The following is an 8,145-nucleotide window of genomic DNA, read 5'->3' on the forward strand; positions in this document are numbered from 1 at the left end:
GAAATGAAACTGTCATTGTTTGAAGATGACATGATAGTGTACATAGAAAACCCTATACGCTCCACCCAAAAACTGCTTGACCTAATATATAAATTTGGCAAAACACTGGGATAGAAAGTTGATTTCTGACAACTAAAGGCATTTTTGTAGAACAGCAATGAAATATCAAAAAAACAAATGTTGGGGATCCCGTTTGATATAGCAACAAGAAAAATAAAGTAGCTAGGAATGAACGTGACCAAGGAGGTAAAGACCTGTATTCAGAAAAGTACACAATGCTGAAGAAGGGAATTGAGGAAGACACAAACAAATGGAAGCATATACTGTGTTCATGGATTAGAAGAATTAACATCATCAAAATGTCCATACTACCCAAAGCAATTTATACATTCATTGTAATCCCTATTAAATTACCCATGACATATTTCACAGATATAGAACAAACATTTCAAAAATTCCTATGGAACCATAAACAATCTCAAATAGTTGCAGCAATTTGAGAAAGAAGAACAAAGCAGGAGGGATCACAATACCTGATATCAAACTGTATTACAAGGTCACTGTGATCAGAACAGCCTGGTATTAGCACAAGAACAGACACATAGACCAATGGAACAGAATAGAGAGCCCAGAAATAAAATCTATGGTCAATTAATATTTGACAAAGGAGGCAGGAGCATAAAATGGAGCAAAAACAGCCTCTTCAAGAGATGATGTTGGGAGATCTGGACAGCTACATGCAAAAAAATGAAACTTGTGTACCAACTTACACCATAAACAAAAATAAATTCAAGGTAGATAAACGACTTAAATATCAGTTGTGATACCATAAAAGTCATAGAGGAAACATAGACTAGAATATATCAGATATTCCACACAACAATATGTTCACTAACATGTCCCCTAGAGCAAGGGACATAAAGGAAAGAATAAACAAATGGGACCTCATGTAATTAAAAAGCTTGTGCATTGCTAAAGGAAACAGCATTAAAATGAAAAGAGAACCAAATTATATGGGACGACGTACTTGCCAATGATACCTTGGGCAAGGGTTTGAGCTCCAAAATATATAAACACCCACACATCTCTGCTCCAGGAAGACAAACAACCCAATTAGATAATTGGGGAAAAGACTTGAGCAGACAATTCTCCACGAAGGACATATAGAGTGCCTGGAGATATATGAAAGGATGCTCAGCATCACTATCCATCAGTAAGACGCAGATTAAAACCACCATGAGATACCATCTCACACTGGTCAGAATGGCCATCATAAACGAATCAACAAACAAGTGTTGGAGAGGATGTGAAGAAAAGGGAACCCTAGTGCACTGTTGGTGGGAATACAGACTGGTGCAGCCACTGTGGAAAACAGTATGGAATTGCCTCAGAAAACTAAAAATGGAACTTCCTTTTGACCTGGCAATTACACTGCTGGGATTATACTGTAAGAGCCCTGGAACACCAATCCAAGAGAACCGATGCACCCCAATGTTCATAGCACAATTTACAATAGCCAAGTGCTGGTAGCAACCTAGTGCCCATCAGCAAATGAATGGATCAAAAAACTATGGTACATTTACACAATGGAATTCTACACAGCAGAGAGAAAGAAGGAGCTCCTACCTTTTGCAACAGCATGGATGGATCTGGAGAGCATTATGTTAAGTGAAATAAGCCAAGCAGTGAGGGACAAATACCATATGATCTCACCTATAACTGGAACATAATCAAAGAAGAAAGAAGCAGACAAAATATAACCAGATACACTGAAATTAAGAACAGTGTAAGAATAGCCAGAAGGGAAGGGGAAGGGGGTAGTGGGGGGAAGGGTTTTCAGGAAGTAGTATAAAGGACACATGGAAAAAACCAAGGGGGAGAGTGGAAGCAAGGGAGGGAGGTGGGATTACCTGGGGTGGGGGTAGTGGTGGGGAAAATAAAGACAACTGTAATTGAACAACAATAAAGTAATTAAAAAATAAAACATCTATAAAGTAAAAACAAACAAATGAACAAGTGTGGGATAGGTTGTGGAGAAAAGGGAACCTAGTGCACTGTTGGTGGGAATGCAGACTGGTGAGGCCACTATGGAACACAGTATGGAATTTCCTCAGAAAACTAAAAATGGAACTGCCCTTGACCCAACAATCCTGCTGCTGGGATTATATCCTAAGAACCCTGAAACACCAGTCCAATAGAACCTATGCACCCCAATGTTCATAGCAGCCCAATTTACAATAACCAAGTACTGGAAGCAACCTAAGTGCCCATCAGTAACTGAATGCATCAAAAAACTATGTATGATACATTTACACGATGGAATACTACACAGCAGAAAGAAAGAAGGAGCTCCAACCCTTTGTGACAGAATGGATGGAACTGGAGAGCATTATGTTAGGTGAAATAAGCCAGCAAGTGAGGAACAAAGACCATATGATCTCACCTTTAACTGGAACATAATCAAAAAAACAAACAAGCAATCAAAATATAACCAGAGATATTGAAAATAAGAAGAATCTGTGGCTTCCGGCCAAAATGGAGGTGTAGGTAGACACACTGTGCCTCCTTGCACAACAAAAAGAAGAACAAAAACAATATAAAAACAAAAAAACAACCAGAACTGACCGAAAATCAAACTGTATGGAAGTCTGACAACCAAGGATATAAAGAAGAAACATTCATCCAGACCTGTAGGAGGGGCAGAGATGGGCAGCTGGGGCGGAGAGGACTCACGGCAAGGCGGTGGCTGGTGGACCCAGCGAGGTGGCGGATTGTGGAACGGGGCAGGCCAGGCTGTGGCTGGCAGACCCTGTGGGCCCACATTCACTCATAGATAAACCAGGAGGAACGGGGGGTGGGGGGAGAGCAAAGCAGACCACGCAACCCAGGGCTCCAGCTCAAGGAAATAAAGCCTCAAATCTCTGATTGAAAACACTGGTGGGAGTTGAGGTGGCAGCAGGAGAAACTCCCAGCCTCACAGGAGAGGTCGTTGGAGAGACCCACAGGGGCCCAGAACATACACAAACCCACCCACTTGGGAATCAGCACCAGAGGGGCCTAATTTGATTGTGGGTAGTGAGGGGAGTGACTGAAATCCAGAAGAGAGTGGAGCAGGCACCACTGTTCCCTCTTGGTCCCTCCCCCACATACACCATCACAGCGCAGTGACCAGCGTTACCACACCCTGGTGAACCCCTAAGGCTCTGCCCCTTCATGTAACAGGCAGATGGAGACCAAAAAAAAAAAAAAAAAAAAAAAAAAAAAGCCCAAATGAAAGAACAGATCAAAGCTCCAGAAAAAATACAACTAAGTGACAAAGAGAGAGCCAACCTATCAGATGCACAGATCAAAACACTGGTAATCATGAAGCTCACATAATTGGTAGAATTTGGTTGCAAATTAGATGAAGAAATGAAGGCTATGCTAAGAGAAACAAAGGAAAATGTACAGGGAACCAATAGTGATGGGAAGGAAACTGGGACTCAAATCAACAGTGTGGACAAGAAGGAAGAAAGCAACATCCAACCAGAAAAGAATGAAGAAACAAGAAAAAGAAAAAAAAAAAGAGGAGAGGCTTAGGAACCTCCAGGACATCTTTAAATGTTCCAACATCTGGATTATAGGGGTACCAGAAGGAGAAGAGGAAGAGCAAAAAATTGAAAACTTATTTGAAAAACTGGACACAGCAGTGGAGGGAGCCCCTTGCCTGACTGCTGGCGTGTGATGGGAAGGTGTGGGCAAAAGGAAGGACCACCCATAAGGAAGCATGGGGACTTGGAGCTCTGCCCATTGCCATCGCCGGGAGCGTCAGGCCTCAGAAACATGGATAATGTTAAAAAATACAACCATCAAAGACAGATTTACGTTACAATTAGAGGAAATTTAATTTCAGAAGATGGCGGTGAGATAGGTGGGAGCAGAGTCCACTTCCCCTCAGCACCAGTGAAACGCCTATCTGATCTGAGGAACAGAATGAACAGCCAATGGTATTCCAGCATATATGAAGATCGGAGACCAAAGATAGAGGACATTGAAAGATCAGATGGTAAGAAGAGTGCTTAAGGACAATAAGGTCCCTGGGACCAGCGCGGGGACCAGGGTGGCTGAAGCCCCCTGCTGTGGCAGCAAGGTCTGCTGCAAGATTCTTGGGAAAGAGCCAGGCTGGGCTGTGTGAGAGGCCAGGTGCTTGTTTGGACCAGGGGGGCTTGAATAAGAGGAATTTCTCGAAAAGAAAATGGGAAAACAGAGGGACTCAGCAGCTGTTTACAGAACTCTCCACAGAAGACATGGCCTCTTGCGTACCTACCGCCTCAGCCCCTGGACTGTTAATGCCCAGATAATCAGCACCAGCACACACCTGAAACCTGGTTGGAGCTCACCCAGATCAGCGGCTTGGGCGCCCACACCTGAAACTCTGGGTGGGCGCACAACTCGATCAACATCCTGGCACCCACACTTACACCCCGAGTGGGTGCGCACTCTGATCTGCAGCCAGGCTGCCTGGGCGCACAGACCCAAAGAGCCCAGGTGGGTGAGTACCCTAAACACTGGCCTGGGCGCCCACACCTGAAAACCTCTCTGGGTGCGAACCCTGATCAGTGGCCAGGCTGCAAAGCCTGGGATGGGTGAGCAATCCGGTCAATGGCCGGGCTGTCAACAAGTGACCTCACCTGAAGCACAGGACTGAATATCTCACACCTAGCCCCTGCACACAGAGACCTGCAGGGCCTACTAGCTCTCTAGGAGGAAGACAGAACGCCGCAGAGGGGACTGCAGGGCTAGGGGAGACTGCAGTCCCCTGGAAAGACTCGACCCAGTAGGGGGCTGAACTACACTGAAGGAGCACCGAGAGCCTCAAACATCTAGGACAGCAAAGAGCAACAATGTGGAGTGTGAGTTGCCCCTAATTGGTACACCTCAAGGACAGCACAACTGGTGGAGTGAAGGCCTAGGGGGGAGCAGAAGGACCCTGAGGAACTGGACTGGAGGCTGGACAACTGCGAAGAGTGTGGCTCAGGAAGGGAGAAAAGTGAAACCACTCCCTCCACACACCACCTCCCATTTCACAGACAGGAAGACCAGCAGAACTGACCTGACCGGTTTAAAGCCAGCAGAAGACTTTTTTTGCTTTAATTCCTTCTTCCTTTCTGTCCTTCTTTCTTTTTTTATTCCTTCTTCCTTCCTTTACGTTTTTATTCCCTTTTCCTGCCTTCTTTTATTTATTTTTTATTTAAATTTTAGTTATTTCCTTCTACTTATCTTTCCTCTGATGTTTCTTTAGTCCCTCTTACTTCCTTCCTTTCCTTTTCTATTCCTTTTTCCTTCCTTCCCTTCTTTTTTGTTCTTCTTTCTCATTTTCCCACAGATGAGGCAATAAAACCTGGAGCTCTGTAAAGACCAGAGTTAGACCTTGTCAGACCCATAAACATCAGCTCAAAACCAGTAAGCTCAGGAAATTAAGGAGACAGCACCACTGAATCCAACTGGCATTCTACCATAGAAGTTCATACCATAAACCCAGGGAGTCAGAACAGATCAATCTAAGAAGCAGAGGCTAACAAGAAGAGTCTCGCAAACAATGGGAAGACAAAGAAACAATCCCAAATGAAAGGAAAGGAGGAAGCCTCCAAAAAATGCGAAATGAAATAGAGGCAAGTTAACTGTCAGATACTGAGTTCAAAGCAATGGTTATCAGGAAGCTCACTGAGCTCACAGAGAACAACCAGAAACTACGGAAAACTATAATGAACTCACTGCAAAACTATATCAACATGAAAAAGGAAATAGAAACTATCAACAAGGGCCAAGAGGAAATGAAGAATACAATTTCTGAACTGAAGAACATAGCAGAAGGAATCCAAAGCAGACTTGATGAAGCAGAGGATCAGATCAGCGAGCTGGGGGAAAAAGTAGAAAAAAACACCCAGGAAGAGCAAGAAAATGAAAACAGGATCAGAAAGAATGAAGAAGGATTAAGGGAAATGCAGGACAACATGAAACATAATAATATCCGTATAATAGGGATAACAGAAGGAGAATGAGAAGAGCAGGGGATAGAAAACCTATTTGAAAACATAATGATGGAAAAGTTCCCTAATCTGATGAGAGAAACAGTCACCCAAATCCAAGAAACACAGAGAGTCCCAAGAAAAAGAACCCACAGAGGCCCACTGCAAGACACATAATAATTAAAATGGCAAAATTCCAACACAAAGACAGGATCTTAAAGGCAGCAAGGGAGAAACAAGAAGTAACATACAAGGGAGCCCAAATAAGGTTAGCAGCTGACTTCTCAATGGAAACGCTCCAAGCCAGAAGAGAATGGCAAAAAATATTCCATGTAATGAGAACCAGAGGCCTGCAACCAAGGCTACATTACCCAGCAAGGCTCTCAATCAAGATAGAAGGCCAAATAAAGAGCTTCCCAGACAAAACAAGTCTAAAAGAATACACCTCCACCAAACCAGCTCTGCAAGAGATGCTAAAGGGATTGCTTTAAGGAAAGGAAGGAAAAGAGAAAGACAGAGGAACACAGGTATGAAAAAATGGCAATGAATAATAACCTTAAAGGTAAATGGATTAAATGCTCCAATCAAAAGACATAGAATAGCTGAATGGATAAGAAAACATGATCCACACATATGCTGCCTACAAGAGACCCACCTCAGGACAAATGACCTATACAGACTGAAAGTGAAGGGCTGGAAACAAGTTTTTGAGAAAACGGACAGGAAAAAAAATCAGGGGTAGCAACACTCATATCAGACAAAATAGACTTCAAAAGAAGGGCCATGAAGAGAGTACCAAAAGGTCACTTCATAAGGAAGTGACCACCAAGTGACTACATTCACTGATAAAATCACGTGAGACACACATACATATGACCCCATTTCTTTTCAGTGTATATGTAAAGGGGCCATTCCCCTGATCATCAAAATAAGTTATTTTTGTATTACAGTGCACAGAACAATAGAGAAAAAGACGCTTTCTTGGAGAGTGACCAAAAGGCGTTTTGCTAAAGGTCCATATCACTCTGAGGCAGAATGCGTGGAGCCCAGAGCGGCAGTGCGGCCTTCATTAGCTTGACCCTTCCTTTTCTTTGGCTGTGGTGACCTCAGTGGGAATTGTTTCTTCCGAGTGTTCTCCTGGCTGCTGCTGCTCCTCCTCCTCCTCCTCGTCTTGAGGATAGAGGTCCAGGTACTTCTGCATGCATTCATGCATGGCCCGGAACTGGTTTACACAGTCTGATCCCTTGACATCCTCCTTGCTATAGTGGAAACAGGAAAAGGCCGACTTGAATTGTTCCCCGCAGGGGCCACTGGCCATGCCCCCAAGGCACAGGCAGTTCCAGTTAATGTCTCCATTTGGCAGGATCAATCCATGCTCCTCCTACAGATCATTGGGATCATCAGCCACCAGCTCCGCACTGCTTGGAGTTTCATGGTCTTCTTTGGTCACAAATATGATTCGATCCTTCCCTTCCTGCCGGCAGTAGGACATGGCTGCAGCGCAGCGCTCAGACTTCGCAGTGGAAGCAGCGGTAGCGGCCACAGCAGTGGCAGTGACTCCACCCTGTGACCTCTCTTCTAGCAGGACCGAAGGCTCCGAGGCACACGCAAACCGGCCCCCTCCAGGCCTGTCCGCCCCGTGCCTGCCTCAGCCTATATAGAGCTTTTCATTCCAAAGACGCAAAATACACATTCTTTTCAAGTGTACATGGGACATTTTCAAAGATTGACCACATGATAGGACACAAAGCAAGCCTCAAGAAATTCAAGAAAATTGAAATCATATCAAGCATTTTCTCTGACCACAAGGGACTGAAACTAGAAACCAACCCCAAAGGAAAAACCCAAAACACTCAAAATCATGGAGACTGGATAGCATGCTATTAAACAATGAATGGGTCAAGAACGAGATTAGGGAAGAAATCAAAAACTTTCTGGAAACAATTGAGAATGAACTCAAAACAACCCAAAACCTATGGGACACAGCAAAGACAGTCCTGAGAGGGAAGTTCATAGCAATACAGGCCTACCTTAAAAAGATAGAAACATTTCAAACAAACAACCTAACCCTATGCCTACAAGAACTCGAGGAACAACAAAAAAGACAGCCCAGAGTAAGCAGAAGGAAGGAAATAAC

At 44.0% G+C, this 8,145-nt stretch overlaps 1 pseudogene; it reads right to left on the bottom strand.

Moving 5' to 3' along the window:
• Positions 1 to 7,077: 7,077 nt before the first annotated feature.
• On the bottom strand, positions 7,078 to 7,599 carry LOC128779396 (mitochondrial intermembrane space import and assembly protein 40 pseudogene; annotated as a pseudogene).
• Positions 7,600 to 8,145: the final 546 nt, after the last annotated feature.

The sequence above is a fragment of the Desmodus rotundus genome, chromosome 10 (genome assembly GCF_022682495.2).
Source record: "Desmodus rotundus isolate HL8 chromosome 10, HLdesRot8A.1, whole genome shotgun sequence".
Classification (NCBI taxonomy): Eukaryota; Metazoa; Chordata; class Mammalia; order Chiroptera; family Phyllostomidae; genus Desmodus; species Desmodus rotundus.